We start from the raw sequence: 24,313 nt of genomic DNA, 5'->3' as shown, positions 1-24,313 counted from the left end.
AGCGACAGAAGGATTATTGCAATCTAGTATTAGAGCTAATTATGCAATCTGGTCTCAAGCAGCTGAGATGTACATCAAGGGGCGTGACAAATTGAAGCACATCAAAGGTGACGTAAATCCACCAAAGCCGGGCGACCCGCTGCATCAAAAGTGGGATATAGATGATTCGGTGGTAAAAGGGTGGCTACTCAACTCACTGCATGAGAAATTGTTCGTGAACTTTATTCGATACCCAACAGCAAGAGACGTATGGGACGCTATAGCAACCACCTTCTATGATGGTAATAACACCGCTGAGGTATTTGATCTCAATAAAAAGATGACTCGACTAAAACAGTTGGGTAGAATAGTTGAGAAATATTACAATTAGTTACAAACCTTGTGGGGTGAAATTGATTTTCGTCGCCCTAATGATGTGTTGTTTGCAATACAAGCAATAAATCCTAATTTACGTCCGATTCGGTTGCAAGTGTATAACCTTGTCGAGTAGTACTTAGGGATCGTCTCCACAGGGACAATTTGGAATATCTTTTCTAACCTAACAATTTAATTTAGTAAAAGAAAATAAAAAAGTTTTTGTTTGTTCAAAAGGTTGATTTGGTTTTGATTAAACTGAATTAAACTAAAGTCTTAAAGCAAAATATGATTTTCAACAAGTATGAGAAATTAGGGTTTCTTAGGGATCCTATCCACTAGTGTTATGACTAATTGGTTTATTAAATTTGTTCTTTTAATTATGAAGGCACAGTTGGATGTTGTAGGTACAAATTAAGTGATATCTCTATATTAATATCATCTTTAAATTAGAATAAACGCCACCTCTCGGTACTTGGCTACACTAATCTAAAGTCATTAAGTTCTTACTGTCCCAATTAAAAACCGTCTTTCACCTCTCGGTACTTGGCACAATTTGTCTAAACTATTAGGTAAAGCCCTTATAAGACAAGCATCACCTCTCGGTACTTAGCCTATCAAATATCATATTCCTTATGGTCTGGACTTAACATTCAATTTCTCAATTGCAAATACTAAATCCTAAGATTTCATGTGATTTTGATTAAGTCTTCACAATCAATTAAAATAAAGAATAGATCATAACAAAGAACAAGAACATATGAAATAAAACCAACTAAATCATAACAAAAGTTTCAAGTACAACCCTAATCAACCCTAGAAAAGCCTTTAGCCAGTCATGGCTAAAACACAAATGAAATCAAAAGAGTAAAAGAGTTCCAAAGGAAAGAAAATAATAAAACCGGTTGATCGATGTTGTTCTCTTCTCCCTCCTTCTCTCTTCCTTTCTTCTCCTTGTTAAAACCAGAAATTCTATCTAAAAAAAACGTCCCCTGTCTATTCTACAGGTCTCCTTTTATACCCCCCTGTAAAACCTAAAAATAAATCACTAAAAACAACAAATTTGGGCTCTGAACCGACTTATTACGGGCCGCAATGAATGGAGGCAGTTAACTTATCACACAGAAGAAACTGTAGAAGTCATTACAGGCCGCAATAGGTATGGTTACGGGCCGCAATGAATGTGCAGGAATGAAGGGGCTCTGACTTGCTTTGTTGCGGGCCGCAATGGGCTTCATTTCGGGCCGCAATAACATTGATAGTTGCTCCAATCTGCGTGCTGACTTGCTACAAATCACCTGTTTTGCTCCGTTAAGCTCCAAACACTTGATTACCTATAAAATAAACATAACTAGGGCAGTAACTTGAACTTTCAGATATTTTTACCTAATTAAACCTAATTTAATCAAAACTTGGCTTAATTTACATAACTAACCCTAGGTTTCAATAGATATAATTTCAGCTTATCAAATTCCCCCAGGCCTAGTCCTTGCTTGTCCCAAGCAAGTCTAAACACTAACGGAAATCCCCGGGACTGGTTACGTCTTTTAAACCAAGTTATCTAAACTATCCTAATAACAAGGGCTAAAATTAAAAATTGGTCAGTCAAGGCAAATTAGGGTTTAAACAACTTAATTCAAAGCATGAGTGTGGCAGAACAATTATTCGGATTTCTTTCAATGATCTTCTTCACCTCACAAACGCAAGTTTCGGTTTTAATTAAGCAAATTTATACCTACATGACACCTCAGAGTTAGTGAACCTTGAATTCTTCTCCCAATTCTACAAGTGACAACTAATTCTAGAAAATCCTTTGAAAAAGAAAATTTTAGTTAAGGGTGTAGATTGTGCCTGACGCTTGACTTTTTAACTGTGCATCCGTCTGTTTTTGGCTCGCTCATTTTTCCACTCATTTTTATTTTGTTTTTGTTTCTTTTTTTTTCTTTTTTTTTATATATTATGCGGATGTATCTGTCCTAAGGACTTCAATCCAACATAGCTCACTTTTTCAGCCTACACCTTTGTTCAATTAAGTCCGGTTAGAAAAGGATTTCTGAGTCTCACGCAAAGTCTCCTACGGGTACCAAGCCTTTCGGAAACCCTTGGCCTTGCGCGTCTGAGACTTGATTTTTAACATGTAAGATGGGTTCTTAATAGAAGACCACAGGTACTAAGGTATCATAAGGTATCATAACTTGCCAAATATTTACCTTTTTTTGTGCCATGAGGTTATATCATCGAAATCACCAAACAGAATTTTTTTTTTTTTTGAAATATGCCCTCAAATTGTATTTTTTTCCCCTAAAATGCACAAAACTTACTATTTTTATCCTAAACAAAAGCAAACAAACAAATTCCCTAAGATACAAGATAGATACAATTCCTACAATTTACCCCCCCAAGCCTATCCATTGGCACCGTCTCGGTGCAACAAACAAACTTAAGAATGAAAAAAAAGGGAATAAGAAAACTCACAATGCAAGCGAAATAGTGCTGCTCAATCTTGCTGAGGAGGTGCATCATCCTCCTGAGATGGTGTGCGCCTCGGTATCGGATCAGCTGAAACAAATCCAGAGCGCGACATGTGTGTGTATATGTGGTCAGCAAAGAATTGACTTTGCGTTCTTTGTTGCGGGCCGCAAGAGGTTTGACTACGGGCCGTAATCAATGTAGGAAAATGAGGAGGGGTTCTGGTAATCAGGTGCGGTGGAGGGAGAAGAAGAGGGAGGAAAGGGGTGCTGGTACGGGTGAGGCGGTGTGGCTAGGCTCCAGATCGGCCACGATGGGAGAAGGGGTCAAGACAGAGAGATCAAAATAGGGAGAGAACGAAAATTTTGCAAAAAGGACCCCCCTTTTCTTTCTCCATTTTCCTGTCGGATCCCTCGTTGCAGGCCATAAGAAAATTGATTGCGAACTGCAACCAACCTGAAAAAGTTGAAAAATTTGAAAATTCGATTAAGTTAACAAAAACTAAAAAAAAGATTGGGAGCATTGCGGACTGCAATATGCCTGAATTTTTTGTTTTTTTTGTTTTTTGTTTTTTGTTTTGTTTTTTGTTTTTTTTTTGTATGCCTAAATAAACTTATCTAAATGCAAATCAATTTAAATGTGCAAAAAGGTAAATTGCTTGGGTTGTCTCCCAAGAAGCGCTCATTTAGCGTCTCGAGCTTGACCATTCTCCTTTTCTAGTTCGTTTGTGTATCGGTAAGGGAGATGCTTGTCATCCCTTCAACCGGTTCTCCATAGTTGTACACTTTTAATCGCTGCCCATTTACTTTAAATGCTCTAGTTCGCTCGCTCCAAATCTCCACCGCTCCATGTTCAAACACACGTTTCACCTGAAATGGACCGCTCCACTTGGACTTGAGTTTACCTGCAAAAAGCTTAAAACGTGAATTGAACAATAAAACATAATCACCAATTTTAAACTCCCTTCATATTATGTGCTTGTCATGCCATTGCTTCGTCTTCTCCTTATAAATTTTGGCATTTTCATATGCGCTGAGACGAATCTCCTCAAGTTCATGCAAGTCGAGGATGCGCTTTTTTCCAGCTCGAAGCATGTCAAAGTTAATAGACTTGATAGCCCAAAATGCCTTATGCTCCAATTCGACCGGCAAATGACATGGCTTGCGATAGACAAGCTTGAAAGGCGTCATGCCAATTGGCATTTTGCAGGCTATGCGGTATGCCCAAAGTGTGTCATCTAGTCTCAAACTCCAGTCTTTTCGGTGCATCCTCAATATTTGCAGAAGTTGTGCGGTTTGGTCTTGGTTGAGAGATGCATTGACAATAACGGGGTAGGTTTGGTTCGGACCAAGGTATTTATAGCGTAAGGTCGAGGGCAATGGCTTTAGTTCTACCTTGGGTGCATCCTCCGAGGTTTCGGAAGGATCTCAGCGGTTGAAACTTGGAAAATTGGGCTCATAATAGGCATCAGGTCATCTGGGAAGGGTTCATTGCGAGCCGCAATAGATTTGTTGCGGGCCGCAATGAAGTCTGATTGATGGACTTCCGTCTGAAGTTGTTGCAGCCGCAATAAGAGTGGTTGCGGACCGCAATGAAATCGCAATTTTTCTCTTCTGACTGATAATGTTGCGGACCGCAATGGATATCATTTCGGGCCACAATGAAATCAACAAAGTTAATTTTTCGAGCTTTTTCGCACTCCTGATCCATCCAATACTCAACGGAACCCTTCTTCAAGTTGTTCATGAGTTCTTCATCTAAAAACCTGTCAAGAATCTCAACACTAAAAACGCTTTGATCGTTAGATGGATATCTCATAGATCTTTTGATATCGAAGGTCAATTTTTCTTCACCAATATTCATTGTTATAATCCCATCATGGACAATGAAAGCTGTGTCATCATCCATGTCAACCACAACAAAGTCTATTGGTACAAAGAACTTGCCAATTTGAATTGGCAAGTCCTCTACCACTCCTAGAGGTAACTTAACCGATTGATATGCTAATTAGAGAGATATTCTAGTTGGCTTAAGTTCCCCAACACCTAACCTATCATACACCGACTTAGGCATAAGACTTACACTTACTCCTAGATCACAGAGTGCACGTTTAAATTGGACATTCCCTATGGAACATGGTATGAAAAATTTACCCAGATCATCCAACTTTTTGGGCAATTCATTCATTACCATGGCACTACCGTTCATGTCTAAGGATACCATTTGTACTTCCTCAAGCTTACGCCTATTTGAAAGAATGTCCTTGAAAAATTTGGTGTAAACCGGCATTTGGGTCATTACCTCAGTCAATGGTAGGTTCACATGCAATTGTTTCAACAATTCAAGGAATTTGGCAAATTGTTTGTCGGTTTTCTCATTCTTAAGTCTACCAGGAAAATGTGCGTATTTGTGAGGAGGGATGTAGAGAGGTACCTGTGCACTTACCTTTGGCAACTCATCTTGAGATGGTTTTGCTTGTTTGGCATGGTCGCTTGGTGCAATTGGTGTAGTTTTCTTTGAGGCGGAATCCTCATGTGTGGAGATGTGCTCACCATTGCTTCGTGTCTCTTCACCTTGCGGCTGTACATAGTCGTCCTTTGGCATAAGTGGATCCACATATTACATACCACTGCGAAGCATGTGCCTAACTGCCTTGACATCCTTGGGATTGTTCTCAGGTTTTGGTGGAAGGGTGCCCGGTTGGCGGGAGAATTGTGTAGCTTGTTGTGCAACTTGGTTTTCAAGCATTTTATTTTGGGTTGCCAACATATCTACCTTTTTGGTCAATTCATCAAACTTTTGGTTTTGACTTGTCATGAAAGCTTCCATCATCAATTCAAGATTGGATTTCGGTTGTGCATTAGAATCATACCCTTGGTTACCATAACCTTGATTTTGTCTATTAAAGTTTGAGTTACCTTGGTTGTTTTGATTACCTTGGGTCAGTTGGTCATTTTGTCTCCACGAAAAGTTTGGGTAATTTCTCCAACCGAGGTTATAAGTATTGGAGTAAGGATTGTTATTCGGTTTAAAATTACCTTGGCTAATTGCATTAACCTCCTTAAAACTACCCCCATCACTTATACCAAAGTTAATTGCTAGATGATTAGTACCATCACAAATTGTTTACCTCAGTTGATCAATTTTGCGATTCAAAGCAGCAATTTCTGCAGCCTAGTTTGGATTCAAATTCACTTCTTTCATTCCCCGCTGCAAGATTATCGGTGTCTCCCTAGGGTTGTGCCATTGGCTTTGATTGAGAGCCATGTCATCAACCAACTTGTATCCATCAGCAGCTCCTTTATTCATGAGACTACCTCCAGCAGCTGCATCTAACATGCCCTTGTCTTGCGGCATAAGGCTGTTGTAGAAGATCTGCAATAAATTCCACCTCTCGATACCATGATGGGGACAGTACCTCTGCAGTTCTTGAAACCTCTCCCATGCCTCGCTCATGGTTTCATCTCCTTTTTGTCGGAAATTGTGGATTTGATGGCGCAAGGAGTTTGTTTTGGATGGCGGAAAGAATTTGTTAAGAAAAGCATTTGCTACCTTAGGCCAAGTATTCATGTTCTCGGGTCGTTGTCCCCTTATCCAACTTTTAGCCTTATCTGCAAGAGAAAAAGTGAAAGCCATAACTTTGAGATCTTCAGGAGAAACAGTTTGTACCTTAATTGTACTGCAGATTTCTTCAAAATTGGCTAAGTGTTATGTGGCATCTTCGTGAGGCAGACCATGGAACAGATTACGCTGTACCATGCTAACCCATGCAGGCGGAATTTGGTATTCTTCATCATTGATAGTAGGTGCCGTATAACCAAGGTGGATTTCCTCAGCCCTAGGTGCTGTAAAGTCTCTCAAGGGGCGGTTGGCATCAGCCGCTTCATTGTTTTCTCTTTCAATAGCAGCTGCCCGTAAACGTCGAAGTTCAGCGGCCATCTGATCCCGTTCCCGCTGAAGGATTTCAAAACGAATTTCTTCGGCTCCGATCGACATGTCTAATCGGCGTGGACTTAAGTGCAAGAAAGGTCCCCTTGATGGGTGTTTGTTCCTTCTCTCGTAGAAGAGATGGGTTGACCCTCACCTAGAAAACCACTCAACCAAATCTGTGACGTTCGGGGTTGGAGGTTCCTCTGCCAAATTTCAACCTAAAAAAAATGAGAGAGAAAGAAAGCAAAAGGGAATTAAACAATTACTGACTAAATTACTTATGTCTGAAATAATATTCACTGTTGTCCCCGGCAACGGCACCAAAAACTTGATGTGTTGTTTGCAATACAAGCAATAAATCCTAATTTACGCCCGATTCGGTTGCAAGTGTACAACCTTGTCGAGTAGTACTTAGGGATCGTCTCCACAGGGACAATTTGTAATATCTTTTCTAACCTAACAATTTAATTTAGTAAAAGAAAATAAAAAAGTTTTTGTTTGTTCAAAAGGTTGATTTGGTTTTGATTAAACTGAATTAAACTAAAGTCTTAAAGCAAAATCTGATTTTCAACAAGTATGAGAAATTAGGGTTTCTTAGGATTCCTATCCACAGTTGGATGTTGTAGGTACAAAGTGATATCTCTATATTAATACCATCTTTAAATTAGAATAAACGTCACCTCTCGGTACTTGGCTACACTAATCTAAAGTCATTAAGTTCTTACTATCCCAATTAATATAGAAAACCGTCTTTCACCTCTCGGTACTTGGCACAATTTGTCTAAACTATTAGGTAAAGCCCGTATAAGACAAGCATCACCTCTCGGTACTTAGCCTATCAAATATCATATTCCTTATGGTCTGGACTTAACATTCAATTTCTCAATTGCAAATACTAAATCCTAAGATTTCATGTGATTTTGATTAAGTCTTCACAATCAATTAAAATAAAGAATAGATCATAACAAAGAACAAGAACATATGAAATAAAACCAACTAAATCATAACAAAAGTTTCAAGTACAACCCTAATCAACCCTAGAAAAGCCTTTAGCCAGTCATGGCTAAAACACAAATGAAATCAAAAGAGTAAAAGAGTTCCAAAGGAAAGAAAATAATAAAACCGATTGATCGATGATGTTCTCTTCTCCCTCCTCTCTTTCTTTCTTCTCCTTGTTAAAACCAGAAATTCTATCTAAAAAAAACGTTCCCTATCTATTCTACAGGTCTCCTTTTATACCCCCCTGTAAAACCTAAAAATATATCACTAAAAACAGCAAATTCGGGCTCTGAACCGACTTATTGCGGGCCGCAATACATTCATTGCGGGCCACAATGAATGGAGGCAGTTAACTTGTCGCGCAGAAGAAACTGTAGAAGTCATTACGGGCCGCAATAGGTATGGTTACGGGCCGCAATGAATGTGCAGGAATGAAGGGGCTCTGACTTGCTTTGTTGCGGGCCGCAATAACATTGACAGTTGCTCCAATCTGCGTGCTGACTTGCTACAAATCACCCGTTTTGCTCCGTTAAGCTCCAAACACTTGATTACCTGTAAAATAAACATAACTAGGGCAGTAACTTGAACTTTCAGACATTTTTACCTAATTAAACCTAATTTAATCAGAACTTGGCTTAATTTACATAACTAACCCTAGGTTTGAATAGATATAATTTCAGGTTATCACCTAACCCAATGATCCATACAGAAGATATTGAAAATTTTCATGCATTCATTCAAGAGACCCGGGTGTATACATTCTTAGATGGGCTTGATGATCGACTAGACAACATGAGGGCCGATGTGTTGCAAATGACTCTGTTTCCTACAGTAGAACAAGCATATGCTCGAGTACAAAGGGAAGCAACTCGTCAAGGAATTATGATGAAAGGGGGTGAAGACAACTCACGAGTCAGTAGCAATGGTGTCAAAAGGATACAAGCAACCTATGGTAAATCTATCTCTCAACAAAAATATTTCTTCTTTGGATAAATCAAAACTAAAGTGTACCTATTGTGGAGGAATGAGACATGTTAGGGAAAATTATTTTAAATTAACCGGTAATTACCCTCACTGGTGGAAGGAACCAAAGAAAAAATTCTCATCAAAAGGTCGGGCCAATTCCATTAACTCTGAAGAGGTCCATGCTGATCCAAACATGGTGAGTTCGTCTTCTGTCCAGTATGCAAATTCCAAAACTTCTCAACCCATCCAGAACACTATGCAGCATGGGTCTAGTTCTGATCCAGGTGTGGGTCGGGTAGGAACCAATAGTGTATCGGCCCAATGTGTGGCTGCAACAGGAAGTGGCTCTGGAAGTCTTCATTTGACCTCTGATATTTAAAACATGGGTAAGAAACCGGCTCAAGGTAATGTCTCTAACTCAAGAGAAAATTTAAATATACAAAGATGGGTAGTAGACTCAGGGGCAACGGATCACATGACATATTCTAGTAGTGATCTTGTAAACCTTAAACAGCCTCATAAAAATGGTATATTAAATGCAAATGGAATAGCATACCCGGTACAAGGGGCTGGAGATGTATCTTTCTCACATTCCTTAACTCTTAAGAACACTCTTTTGGTACCATCATTAACCACAAAACTGATATCAGTAGGTTAACTAACTGAAGAACTAAATTGTGTGATACTCATGTTTCCCGACCACTATGTTGTGCAGGATATCCTCACAAGGGAGATCATTGGCCGTGGTACTAAGCGGGACGGATTGTATTACTTGGATGACCCGATGATTGGAAAGACATGTCTGGCTCAAGATGATATGACGAATTTAAGAAACATGGTTTGGTTATGGCACAAAAGATTAGGGCACCCCTCGTTTGAGTATATGAGAAAACTTTCTCCTCATTTATTTTTGGGTTTGAATAATGAAGTATTTAATTGTGAGACTTGTATTAAGGCAAAGAGTCATCGTACAATTTATCTTGGTAGTATGAGTAAAAGCTTATTTCCCTTTGATTTGATTCATACTAATGTGTGGGGTCCGTCTCCAATTGTCTCTAAATCTGGATGTAGGTGGTTTGTTCTCTTTACTGATGACTTTAGTCATATGACATGGGTATATTTAATTAAAACTAAAGATGAAGTTCCTTTTGTGTTTCAAAATTACTACCGGATGGTGAAAACCCAGTTTGAAAGAGAAATAAAGGTTGTGAGAAATGACAATGGAACTGAATATGTTAACAGTACATTACAAAAAAAATTAAAGAAAAAGGAATTTTACATGAAACCTCATGTGTCGAAACACCTCAACAAAATGGGGTAGCTGAACGAAAAAACAGACATATTCTTGAAACAACACGGTCTATCCTATTCGAAAACCATGTGCCTTTTATTTTTTGGGACAATGCAGTGTCATTTGCAGTCTACTTAATAAACCGAACCCCAACAAAAATAACAGAACCCCCTTATAAACCCTTTCCTCTCAAATCACTATTCCATCAATTCTAAATCTACCACCAAAGATCTTTCAATGTATAGCATATGTCCATGTTCAAAAGAAATTTCGATCAAAATTAGATCCATGTGCAGAAAAGTGTGTTTCTGGGGTTCAGTGCCCATCAAAAGGGATATAAATGTTATAATCCAACTACACGTAAATTTTATACAACTATGGATGTCACATTTTTTGAACAAGAGACATTTTTCAAACAAACCCAAGTTCCTGTTCAGGGGGAGATTATGTGTGAACAATATCCAAGTTTTCTTACTCACCAAATTGACTCTTACTCTCAACCCACTCAACAGCCGAATATGGCATCATTTGAGGGTCAGCCGAATATGGCAGGGTTTGAGGGTCAGCCGAAATGGCAGAGGATCAGCCGAATATGGCAGAACTTGATTTGGGTCCGAATATAGCAGAAATTGATGTTCAGCCGAATGGGGCAGAAATCCAGAATAGCATCAATACATATAATGTTTGGGATATGGAGGATCAAGTAAACCAACATGCTGAGAATGAAATAGTAATACAATCCGACTCATCACGACAAGAGCCATGCTCTCCTGAGAATGATCCCGAGGTAAGTTCTCTTAAGATTTTTTCTAAATTGCCACCAAGGGTTAATCGGGGAAAACCACCAAAACGGTATGTTCCTAAAGATGGAATAAGTAAAGAGATAAGATACCTATTGCCAATTACACCACAACAGAAAAATTATCAAGACCACTAAAAGAATTCTCAAATCAGATATCCTTGGTAAAGGTGCCAAACAACTTAGAAGTAGCCCTTGAAGATCCAAAATGGGTGGAAGCAATGGAAGTTGAAATGGATGCCTTAAGAAAAAAATGGTATATGGAAGTTGGTTGAATTACCAAAAGGAAAAAAAACTGTTGGGTGTAAGTGGGTTTTTTTCAGTGAAATATAATGCTGAAGGGAAAATAGACACAGACTTATGGAATTGATTTCCAAGAAACTTTTTCACCTGTTGCTAAACTAAACACAATTCGAGTTCTTTTATCCCTTGCAGGAAATCTTGATTGGTCACTACACTAGTTCGACGTAAAGAATGTTTTTTTACATGGAGATTTGGAAGAAGAAATCTACATGGATGTCCCGCCTGGATATCAGCACTCAAGGTCGAATGAGAAGGTGTGCAAACTAGAAAAAGCATTATACGGACTAAAGCAGTCACCAAGAGCATGGTTCGGCAGATTTTGTAAAGCAATGAAAGGTTTCGGCTATACCCAAGGTAACTCAGATCACACCATGTTTTTCAAGAGAGATCAAGGTAAAATAACAATTTTGATCATATATGTTGATGACATGATTATTACTGGTGATAATTATACAGAGATTAAATTGTTAAAGACAAAATTATCAAAGAAATTCGAAATAAAAAATTTGGGTGGATTAAAATATTTTCTAGGAATTGAGGTTTCTAGAAACAGGAACGGTATTTTCCTTTCTCAAAGAAAATACATCCTTGATCTTTTGGCCGAAGTTGGTATGCTTGAATGTAAACCTACTGATACATCGGTGATACAAAATTCCAAGTTAGGCATGGACCCAAACCAAAGCCCAGCAAATAAAGAAACATACCAATGATTAGTTGGGAAATTAATTTATCTGTCTCACACAAGACTTGACATAGCGTATGCAGTGATTTGTGTTAGTCAATTCATGCATGCTCTAAGTGAGGACCATATGGAGGTTGTTTTGAGATTCATTAGGTACCTAAAGGGAGCTCCTGGACGAGGTATTAAATTCGAAAAGCATGGGCATCTCAATATCGAAGGGAGCTCCTGGATTGATTGTCTATGTTTAGCACCACTTCCTTAGGCTCAGTTTTCAACAATTCTCTTAGCAATCGACTCAGCCACACACCTTGACACGCTGCCGCACAACCAGCAATATATTCTGCTTCGCATGAAGACAGCGCCACCACTTTCTGCTTTTGTGAACACCAGCTGATCACTGTCCGAAAACCCGATCAGCTCCAAATCTCCTTCTTTCTTCTCATACACAAAACCAAAGTTCAATGTTCCCTTCACATACCTTAGTATGTGCTTTACTGCTGCCATGTGTTCCAGCGTGGGTTTCTCCATAAATCGGCTTACCATTCCAACAGCAAACGCCAAGTCTGGACGTGTGTGCAGCAAGTATCTCAAACTGCCAACGATACTTCGATACAAAGTTACATCTACAGGAGGTTCAAGGCTGTCCTTGTTCAATTTCAGACGAGGCTCCATAGGAATCTGTGTTGAGTTACAGTCCTTCATCCCACATTTCTCCAGCACCTTCTTTGCAAAACCCGATTGCTTTAAGGTGATTCTTGTTGGAGTCTGACACACTTCAATCCCCAAATAATAGCTAAGTAATCCAAGATCACTCATGCTAAATAAACCTTTCATCTGAGATTTGAATTTGTCAATGCCTCGAATACTCTCTCCGGTGATGATCAAATCATCTACGTATACTCCAACAATTAAATTACCTTCCTTTCTCGTGTACCTGTATGTTCTAATAGACACCTCTCAAAACCGAGTGCCTTCAAAGACTTATCCAACTTGGAGTTCCATGCTCTAGGTGCTTGTCGCAAACCGTACAAAGCTTTATACAGTTTCAGCACCTTATGCTCTTCTCCTTTTATCTCAAAACCCGGTGGCTGCAGAACATACACATCCTCCTCCAATTCACCGTTAAGGAAAGCGGATTTTACATCCATGTGATGCACTTGCCACCCCTTTTGTGCAGCGATTGAGATCAACAACCGTACAGTTTCCAATCGAGCAACAGGAGCAAAAACTTCGTCAAAATCTATCCCGTGTTTTTGAACATACCCCTTTGCTACTAACCTCGCCTTGTGTTTAATTGTTTTGCCTTGAGTATCTTTCTTCAATTTAAATACCCACTTCAAACCAATTGGCTTATGATTTTCTGGTAAATCAACTAACCTCCATGTTGCATTCTCCCGTATGCTGGAAATTTCTTCTTCCATAGCCTTTCTCCATGCTAAATCGGTTCTTGCTTCTTCATAACTCGTAGGCTCCTCCTCTCCTAGCAAACATAGCCCCGAATAATCCAATTCAGTAGGAATAGTTTTGTCGTACAAACTGTTTAGGTCTCGTTTCCCTCTTGGTCCCACTTCTGATGCCTCTGGATGGATGAATTCGGATGCCCTCTGCTCAACAGGAAACGACACTGGAGTTTGTGCATTTCCAGAGCCGAATCCATCTGCTCTGTTGTTACCAGCAGATGTATTCTCAGGCTCGCCAGGTTGATAGAACCCTGGCTGTGGAGACGCCATATTAGGATACAGCATCTCTTCCTCAATTCGTTGATGGGCAGTATCACTTGAACCTGCAACAGGAAAATAAAGAACAGTAAAGATATCCTTTGCTGGTCTAGATTCTGTAGCCGATGAATCAGTCCAGTCCCACTTCTTTTCTTCATCAAACACGGCATCACGAGTCACTACCACCTGTTTTGTCTTTGGATCAAACATCCGATAACCCTTGGTATTCAAATCATACCCAATAAACACCATAGGTTTGCTTCGATCTGCTAGTTTCGGAAGGTGAGGTGTGACATTCTTCACATGAGCAATACATCCAAAAATTCGCAAGTGTTCAACCCTTGGCTTTCGATTGTAGTAGGCTTCATAGGGTGTCTTGTCAACTAGACTCTTAGTTGGTGCTCTGTTCAGCAAGTAAATTGCCGTTGACACCGCTTCTCCCCAAAATTCGCCGGGAACACTTTTACTTTTCAGCAAACTTCTTGCCATGCCAACCACTGTCTGATTTCTCCGTTCCACGACACCATTTTGCTGCGGAGAATAAGGTGCAGTAAGGTAGTGTTTAATACCATTTAATTCGCAAAAGCTCTTGAACTCATTTGATGTGAATTCACCACCACGATCACTTCGAAAAGCTTTCAACTTACACCCCTTCTCCATTTCGGCTGCAGCTTTGATCCTTTTAAAACTTTCGAACGCCTCGGCTTTGCTTGAGATCAGAACCTGCCACATAAACCTTGTGCAATCATCGACAATTAGCATAAAATAACGCTTTCCTCCATTCGTAGTCGGTGTGATTGGCCCGCACAAATCTATATGCCACAACTCAAGAGGGTACTCGGCTCTGAAATTTGATTCAGCAGGGAATGGTTTTCGTTGTTGTTTTCCAATCAAACATCCATCACAAATGCGATCTTCATGATCTATCAAGGGCATGCCATGCACCATCCCATTTTTACCCATGATTTTTAAAGCATGAAAATTCACATGTCCATACCTTGCGTGCCAGAGCCAAGCTCCTTCTTTGCTTCTCGCCAGGAGGCATTCTGGATGGGTTGGAGAAGTACGCAAAAGGAATAACCGATTCCCAGATCTGGTCACTTTGACTAGCATTTTCTGTGTTCTGTCCAGGATAGACAATACTCCTCTTTCAATCACTATCTTACATCCATTCTCATCTAACTGTCCAAGACTAATTATGTTACTTTTTAACCTTGGAATATAGTAAACGTTAGTGGGTAATCTGTGTTCACCAGTGAAGCATTCAAAGAGTATCGAACCCCTTCCTTGTATCTCTACTATTGAACCATCTCCAAACCGAACTGTTCCTCTAATCGTTGTATCAATCTCTGCAAATCTTTCAATGCAATCGATCATATGATTGCTTGCGCCACTGTCTAAATACCAGGTTGTGTCCAGGTTGCTGACAGCCTTTAGCGCTATTTCATCTTCTTGTAGCAACTTTCCTTCATTCGGTATTGTGTGGATAAGTTCACAGGTTTCAGCCAACAACAGTGCTGGTTCGTCATCATTGTTCTTTACAACCAAATTAGCCTTTTCTCTTCTATTTGGTTTGGGACATTCTTTAGCGAAATGACCATAATCATTGCAATTGTAACATTTCACCTTAGCAATATCAAACTTTCGTGGCTTTCGTTCATCTCCCGTGTGATCATTGCCTCCTCGGCCTGCACCTTGACCACGTCCACGGCCCCGACCCCTTCCATGTCGGCCTCCTCTTTTGGTACTGCCTGAACCTTCTTCTCTTCTACCTTTTGAGAATTTAGCCTCCCATTCGGCTTGACTAAGAAGCAACTGTTCCCCTGTACCCTTTGTATGATGCCGCCCCTTTAGCCCTTCTTCAAATGTTCTCAATCTGCCAATTGCTTCAGAGACTGACATCGTGTCTAAATCTCCAAATTGCTCAATTGTTCCAATGATCTGAAGGAACCGATCTGGAACCGAACTGAATAACTTCTCTACAACTTCAGTATCTTCAAGTTTTGTGCCAAGGGATCGGATCTCACCAACTAAGGCAATCAACTTCATCGAATACTCATTCACAGTTTCCGATTCTTGCATATGCAATTTATTTAGTTGCCGTTTCAGGACTTGTACACGTGCCTTCTTGACACGATCCTCGCCAATACGCATCTCCCTGAGAGTGTCCCAGGCCTCCTTGGCCGACTGCTTCTCTGCGATTGCCATCATCACATCGTCCGGCACTGCCTGAGATATTGCAACCATCGCTCCTTGATCCTTGTCCTCATCTTTGTCCCCTCCTTCTATCACAGACCAAACTCCCAGCGAACGAAGGACTATCTTCATCTTGACAGCCCATATGCCGTAATTAATCTCGCTTAACATGGGATACTGGATCGGTATAGAGACACTTTTGGCCATCGGTTTGGGAACTGCAAGTGTCTTAGATTGATCTCCTTCAACACCGGCCATTGCTTTGACAAACTTGGCTCTGATACCAAATGTTGGTTATTTTTCTTGCGGCCAGTTACACAATTTGAGATTGCTCAAGAAACTCACACAATCACAGAGACAAGAAAATAGAGGCCTTTTTGTGATGCTTAACTTCCTGCATCATTTTCTGGTTTTCTTATATATATAGAAGCACATACAAAATCATAACTGCTATATGAAAGGTTACATCCACTAAATAAAAAATGGAATCTAAATAACTGCTCACTAAAAATAACCTCTACTCTATTCTTAGCCATCCGCTAGGATTACTCTGACAGCACACTTTATCTAAAACAGAAAACTTAAACTCTGCTAGAATTAAAACAAAACATAAACAAAACAAACTGAAACATAACAACAAGATTAATTCTATCACAAGATATCGGTTGTCAGAATTCCTGATAATAGAGGCAATATCCAATTCTAGATAGATAATTGGGGATTTAGGGTGGTTGAGCTATATATACCCAATCTTATACACCTTTGCTTACAAGTTTAAGGGAGGTTTTACAAGAGGGTGTATTACAAAATTGCTTTAGAGGCAATTTTTTGGAAGAAGCAGCATCAGAAATGATAAAGTTCGAAAGACATATTGCTGAAAGTCCAGTGCAGTTATCAAATACTGATGATAGAATAATTTGATCATGGACATCAACAGAGAATTTCACGGTTAAGTCGGCTTATCAAGCATTAATGGATACACCAAGAATAGAGAATACCATGAGAAGAATTTGGAAATTAAAAGTGCCACCAAGATTCAAAATTTTTGCATGGTTGATATCATTGAATAAAATCCTTACGGTGGATAACTTAAATAAGCGTGGTTGGTGTCTTACGAATAGATGCATCATGTGCAAGATGTAGTCCGAATCAATATTTCACTTATTCAATGAGTGCATACAGTCCAAGCTTCTTTACAGATTGATAGAAATCAAGATGAAGATCAAATTACTAGTGGGTTTATCAAATGAAGATGAAGACACTATAACAAATTTGAAGGAACTCAAGTTCAGCAAAAAGGAAATATAAGTTTTGTTAATCACACAATTTATCATTTGGAGAGAGAGATGTGCCAGAACTTTGAGAGAAGAATGTGTAACTTGATGCAACTGGAAGAACAGGTGGAGATGCAATGGAAATATAGTTCAACAACAAGCGTTTGAAAAGATAGTCTACCTTACAAATAATTACATTTTAATCTGTTCTTGTTTTTAGTTGTTTTATTTTATTGTTATTTCCTTTTCTTTTCTTTTTACTTTCTTTCATTACAAAGCAGAACAAAAGAAAAAAATTAATTAAAGTTAGCATAACGGTCTAAGACATGGTACCATTAGGTACCTATCCACTTGATGAAAAATGCTTAATTGATTTAATTTCCAGTAATTACAACTATGGTGCATGTGGTCAAGCAATAATCCAAAATCTGCTCAGCAACCCTGATCTAGTCACCACGAACCCCATTGTCTCTTTCCAATCCGCACTGTGGTTTTGGATGACCCCGCAATCACCGAAACCATCATGCCATGCTGTGATGACTGGCCAGTGGACCCCATCAGCAGCTGATCAGTCTGCTGGCAGGCTGCCAGGGTATGGTGTGGTCACTGACATTATCAACAGAGGTGTTGAATGTGGTCAAGGATCCGATACAACTGGTAAAGTAGCAGATCGGATCGGGTTCTACAAGCGGTACTGCGACCTCTTGGGTGTCAGCTATGGCAACAACTTGGATTGCTACAATATGCAACCATTTAGTTTACAATTTGCAAACCATTTAGTTAATAGTTTAGAGTGCTGAAAACTCTAGTATTATATTGCTACTAAATAAATTCATCTGAATATTTACTAAATTGCCCAGCAGCCACCTCACGTTTGCCAAATTATCGCTCGTTAACAACAATATAACTTCTCAGCATTACTATGCCTTATTAATTTGAAAAAGAAGAACAAGTCAGATTGAACATTTTTGCATGTTTCTTAAGAACTAAGTATTTCGAAAACTTGCGTGCAATCCCAATAATTTTAAATCAATTTGCAAATCAGGATAATGTTACGCAAGTAAACTTACACAAGAAGTAGAAAGAACAAAATTGCGGACTAAAGTAATGAGTATTGTCTGAACTTTAGTCCAGCTTAATTGCTTATGTTGGATTTTTTTGGAAGACGCAAAAAAATAACAAACAACCAATTTCGTGGAAGCAAAATGCAAAATGAACATGAGTACATAGACCGACTAAAAACCGAAGCGATGGTTGGTTAAGAATATATATATATATATATATATATAGAGTTAGGCTGGGGTGCTATGGATAGCATAGTGGCCTCTATGCTACGGCTCAATATTCGAGTTTTCAAAATCCAAACGGTCGATCCGAACCGTTCATCTTATTCTCCATATTAATATCTGCTTGGAGACCAAATTTTACATTTTTCTGAATTTTTTTACTATTTATTAAGTATTTTACAAAATTGTTGATCCAACGGTGGCTGCACAAAACAGTAAAACCGTTGGATTAGCGATTTTCAAAGTGGCTTAATAAATAGTAAAAAAATTCAGAAAATTATAAAATTTGGTCTCCAAGCAGATATTAATATGAAGAATAAGATTAACGGTTCGGATCGACCGTTTGAATTTTGAAAACTCAAATATTGAGCCGTAGCATAGAGGCCACTATGCTATCCATAGCACCCCAGCCTAACTCTATATATATATATATATATATATATATATATATATATATATATATATTTTTTTTTTTTTTTTTTTTTTTTAAGGTGTTGGTTGGTTAAGAATTTTTAATCAGTTTAATTTCAATTACATCATACTACGATACACCACACTCTTCAGATTATTAATTAGCGCTTGTTCATCTCAATTCCTATATGTGCTATAGCCTATAGCAGAAACTTTGCATTGAATGGAAAAATAACCAAGTCAAATATATATAATGGGCCATGAGCACCTCAAGGATTGGGCTTCGATTGGCAATTTGGCATATATTATCCATTTACACATTTTTTTTGGGACACCAAATTATATTTTATATTTTTAAAGTTTTCAAAGTTCAAATAGTGAATTTAAACCGTTCAATATGATAGATATATTAAAATATGCTTGCAAATCAATTTTTTTTTTTTAATATTTATTCAGTATTTTACAAAATCGTTGTTTTCAGACCATTGAATCTTTGTACATATCTTAATAAATAGTAAAAAAAATTCAAAACAGTGTGAAATTTGATCTGCAAGTATATTTTAATATATCCACCATGTTGAACGGTTTAGATCGACTATTTAAACTTTAAAAATATAAAGTATAATTCAATGTCACTATTGGTGTAAGTGAATCCCTCCTCATTATATATAAGGTTTGTAAAAAACAAAACTGTAGAGCATGGACCAACCAACTACGAAGTACGGACTTAAAAAAACTGTTGAGAATAAGTTGTCATTTTTTCTAAGTCCGTTATTCTGTAATGGAGAGCATGGACCAATGTCGTCTGAGACCAGTCCTTTTTCCTCTTCATTTTTGTAAGGAATTGCGGCCCAGCTTTTTGAGTTATATGAGCTTCACCTATCTCAGGCCCAACGGTTATTGAATTATCGCCCTTCTTCTTCAGCGAGGACACAAAAATCGGGCAGTTTGCAGCGATTACACCGATTACACCGATTCTATGAGTTTCCTTACAAAAATCTGATCGTCTCCGACCAATTCGGACCAACTCGGCCGAGTCAATTCAGAATCAGCAATATTTAGTCGGTCTATGTACTCATTCAACCGACTAATCAACCAATTCATCTCATGATTATGATTCATAATTTATGTGCATTTATTTATATAGATTTTGTTTTTTTTTGTTTCTGCATTTGAGAAAAACAGAACCGAGAACCATCTTTGATTTTAATAGTTCTGATGAAAGACAAAATACATTCAAAGAGTTGAATTGTAAGATTAATGATAATTTTGGAGATAAATGGGACACGGTTATCATAACCTCAAGCCATTGAATAGACTTAATAAAAAGATATCATATTGGAAGTCGGCTGAAAATATTTTACATTTTCACATCAAGATAAAATCAAGGAAGATATAAAATAAGATAAAAACTAAGTAATTTAGCTTTAGAAAATAGCCTATGTTACCGGGTAGATGAAGTCTTAGCAAACGTGTGTTGTAGCAGTGTCAAATAGGATATCCCAACAATGGAACAGAGAAGAAATTATCAATCCCATCCCTTTGAGCCTACTTGGCTTCTTCTTTTTTTGATAGAAAAAATAGAAAACAAATAAAAAAAAACAAGCTATTGATAAAGCAGTATTGGGATACTTGGGGGATTGGGGGGGGGGGGGGGGGGGGGGGGGTGTGTGTGTGTGTGTTGGGGATTAGCAGTGGAGAAGATTTGGGTAGCGTGTGCTGATTTGGGAGGTTAAGAGAGAAGAAGAAGATAAGAAGGGGAGAGAAGGAGTAGGAGAGGAGGGAGAGAGGGGAAGGTCATTTCAGAAGGCGGAGGAGAGGCGAAGGAGAGGGGAAGGTCATAGCATTTCCTTATTTTCGTTAAAAATGGCCTTCACTACGCCATGTCATATTTTGTTTATTTCTCTTTCTTCAATTGAGCAAATTATGTATATATGTTTCCTTATTCTCTTCATTCAAATAAGTAGAATGGAAATTGATATTTTTTTTCTCTTATATTTCCTTATTTGTTTCTATACATATATCTACGTCTTCGTGCTCAATTTCTTGTTTTCCTTGTTTCTCCTCTCCAATTCATATTTCCTTATTCATCACCTAGAGAGCCATTTGTTTACTCGGACAGATCAATCTCATTGTAAATGTATCCTGATATAAATCCATTTTCGTTGTACCAAACCCAGATTTGCAATTCTGGTTTGAGGCTCTTGACAGTGCTTGAAGATCCATCCCAACATGCAGGTGTTGTTAAGTTTTAGTAGAGATAGCAATTCATTCTCCGTGATTGGATGCCTTTATAATTAGTGTTCATCCATATTTCATTTTAATTTTACAAAAAAAATATGTATAAAAGGTAGATAACAAAAATGATAATTAATGTTACCTACTTGATCATGATCATAATCATGAGATGAAGTACCTCAATTATGAGCATTACATTGCAGGTATGATGAAGTGAACCATTTCTATGAAAAGGCACCCAGTGCCAAGATTGCACAATCCTGGCCTGATCATTTCTACCCATTGCATGTGGCCATTGGTACTGCAGGAGGAAATCCTGTCTCTGAGCTCATTCATACCAGCTGGAGTGTCGGTTCCCTGTCTTACACCTCCTTCAGGTTTAAGTCTACTCTGCTAATTAATTGATTACTATGTATATACTATCCAATTGTTGTAAGAATACCATCATGTGTGATGTATACTTAATTAACATTGCTAATTAAATAATGTATTCAGTTTCTATGCACGTCTCTCCATCAAACTCTTGTATATATATCTTTGAGTAGAACTAGGGTGCTCTGAAGCTCACCAAAGTTTTGGTGAGCTTAACTCTAAAACTTATCAAATCGATTTTAAATGACTAATCTGAACCGTTGAAACCCGCCTATCTTACGTGTGATGCATCTACATGTTAAATTTTTAAACATTTGAATTAATTTAGTATAAAGTCAAGCGGTCAAAAAACATTCAAAAATGAATACACTAAAATTAATTTATTAACCTTCTAATTTTGACCGCTTGACTTTATACTAAATTAATTCGAATGTTTAAAAATTTCACATGTAGATGCATCACACGTAAGGTATGCGGATTTCAACGGTTCGGATTCGTCATTTGAAATTGATTTTATGAGTTTTAGAGTTAAGCTCACCAAAACTTTGGTGAACTTAAGAGCACCCTAGTTCTACTTTATATCTTTAGCAGGCTGGGCAGCTACAAACCTATCCATAGCAGGTCGGTTGGTTCTCATAAACGCCGTACTTTCTTCTCTCCCAACATATTACATGTCATGCCTTAGAATTCCGGAGGGAATTATAAACGAAATTGACAAAATAAGAAGGCATTTCCTTTGGCATGGAGTGACTCCACAACGGAAAAAATTAAACTTAGCCAACTGGGAATTGGTTTGCACGCCAAAGAAACTGGGAGGGATGGGAGTCATAGGCCTCCGAACCTTCAACACTGCCATGCTGATCAAATGGTATTGGCAATGGATTTCACCACAACAAAGCCTTTGGAAGACAATCTTCGCAGCCACAAACCTGATGATACAGCCGATCCCGAGATCACAACTCTTCACCAACACACTCAAAGGTACATATCATTTTGCTAACACGTCAATTTGTAGGTTAATCGGTAATGGAGCAACCATCCAGCTTTGGGAGCATGATTGGGGCCAAGGCATCCTAAAAAACAACCTACAAACGCTATACACCTTCACTTTCAAGGAGAACATCACATTGGCTGAGGCGCTGCAAGCCCCATCAGTTAGCGATTTGTTCAGACCAGAACTATCAGATAACGCGACAGAAGAACTTCAGGTATTGCAACACAACCTGTCACAGGTACACATAACACAGAACACAGATGACACACAATGGAAATGGCATCACTCGGGTCAGTTCTCAGTCAAAATTGCATACCTTGCACTTAAACACGGGCCTATGATAAAGAGCAAAATGGGGCAGATTTGGAAGTTACCGGTACCACCAAGAATGAGAACATTTGCATGGCTCATGAATCTCAATAGAATCCTCACGATTGATAATCTTGTGAAAAGGGGTTGGAATATGGTGAACTGGTGCGTAATGTGTAGACGAAATACCGAATCCGTAAGGCACCTCTTTGATGAATGCCCTGTTACAAGCCGAATACATGTACAAGCGGCAATCAGAATGCAAATGGCAGGGAGGCCGAGGCATAGAAGGGATATATTCAAAGGACGAGGATCAACGAAAGAAAGGGCCATAACACTGATAACACAATTTGTAGTGTGGCGGGAACGGTGCAACCGTATTTTCAGAGATTCAGATAAACCGGACGAAATACTGGTAGATGAAATAGCGGAACAATGGCAATACTGTGCAACAACAGAGGCGCGTTGAGGGAGTTCTAGAACTACAATTCACTCTGCTTACTTTACCCTTTCTTTTTTCTTGTCATATTTTCCTTCAGTTTTCTTATTTTTCTTAGCTCAGATGTTTGAGCTTGTATCTCTTTTTTCTCATTAGTTACAAACCACTTGTAACTTTACCGATCAATCAAATTGGGGCTTGACCCCTATTTCTTGCTCAAAAAAAACAAACAACTTATTATTGCATTCTTATTTTGAAATTTATATGTATCTCTATTTATAAAAAAATTAAAAACTAATTGTTGCATATTAATTACAACTATTAACTACTACCACTAACCTTTATCTCCTAATTTATTTATTACAATACACTACTCCCTAAACTAGCCGTTACAATAATAATTAGTCATTATTTTCAACACTCTCCCTCAAGCTAGGAATGTAAATATCGTGCAATCCTAGCTTGCTTGTATTTTTTTCAAATGGACCCAGATCCAAGCCTTTAGTGAAGATATTCGCGAGTTGATCTTCACTTTTCATGTATAGTGTTTCAATTTCTTTTGCTTGAACCTTTTTTTCTAATAAAGTGGCAATTTACTTCTATATGCTTTGTGCGTTCATGAAACACGGGATTAGAAGCTATGTGTCGTGCAGAATTGTTGTCGCAATACATTTTCATTGGAGCTTGAGTTCTAAATCCTATATCTAATAGGAGTTGTTTGATCCAAGTTAATTCACTTGCGATTGATGCCATGGCACGATATTCGGCTACAACATTTTGTTTCTTGCTTTTTCATGTGACTAGGTTTCTGCCTACAAATGTACAAAAACCGGTTGTCAATTTTCTATTGAAGCTTCTGGCCCAATCTGCATCGGAATAGCCACATATATCATTAGAATTATTATTTTTCATCTAAATACCTTTGCCGGGATTATTTTTTAAAACCTCAAAATTCTATTTACGGCTTCTAAATGTGGTGTTCTTGGTGAGTGCATGAATTTACTAATTTGGCTTACGAAAAAGAAAATATCCGGACGTGTAATCGTTAGATATATCAATTTTCCTACAAGTCTTTGAAATTGATTTTTATCTTTTAAAGGTTCACAATCTTCACTATTTAATTTGCATTTGTTGTCAATTAGAGTAGATGCCGATTTACATCCTAACTTACTGATTTATTTTAACAAATCAAGTGTATATTTTCTTTGAGAAATAAAAAATCCTTTATTCGAAGTGGTTACCTCTATTCCTAAAAAATACTTAAAATATCATAAATCTTTTAT

At 38.3% G+C, this 24,313-nt stretch overlaps 1 non-coding gene across 1 annotated transcript; it reads left to right on the top strand.

Moving 5' to 3' along the window:
- Positions 1-6,220: 6,220 nt before the first annotated feature.
- LOC144557671 (small nucleolar RNA R71) lies at positions 6,221-6,331 on the top strand. The gene has a single exon (XR_013512750.1). It is a non-coding gene; the product is annotated as a small nucleolar RNA R71 (small nucleolar RNA).
- The last annotated feature ends 17,982 nt before the right edge of the window (positions 6,332-24,313 follow it).

Source organism: Carex rostrata, chromosome 7 (assembly GCF_964058835.1).
Source record: "Carex rostrata chromosome 7, lpCarRost1.2, whole genome shotgun sequence".
In the NCBI taxonomy this organism is placed as follows: Eukaryota; Viridiplantae; Streptophyta; class Magnoliopsida; order Poales; family Cyperaceae; genus Carex; species Carex rostrata.
The sequence above is the reverse complement of the archived record's forward strand: the minus strand, read 5'-3'. Positions and strand labels throughout refer to the sequence as shown.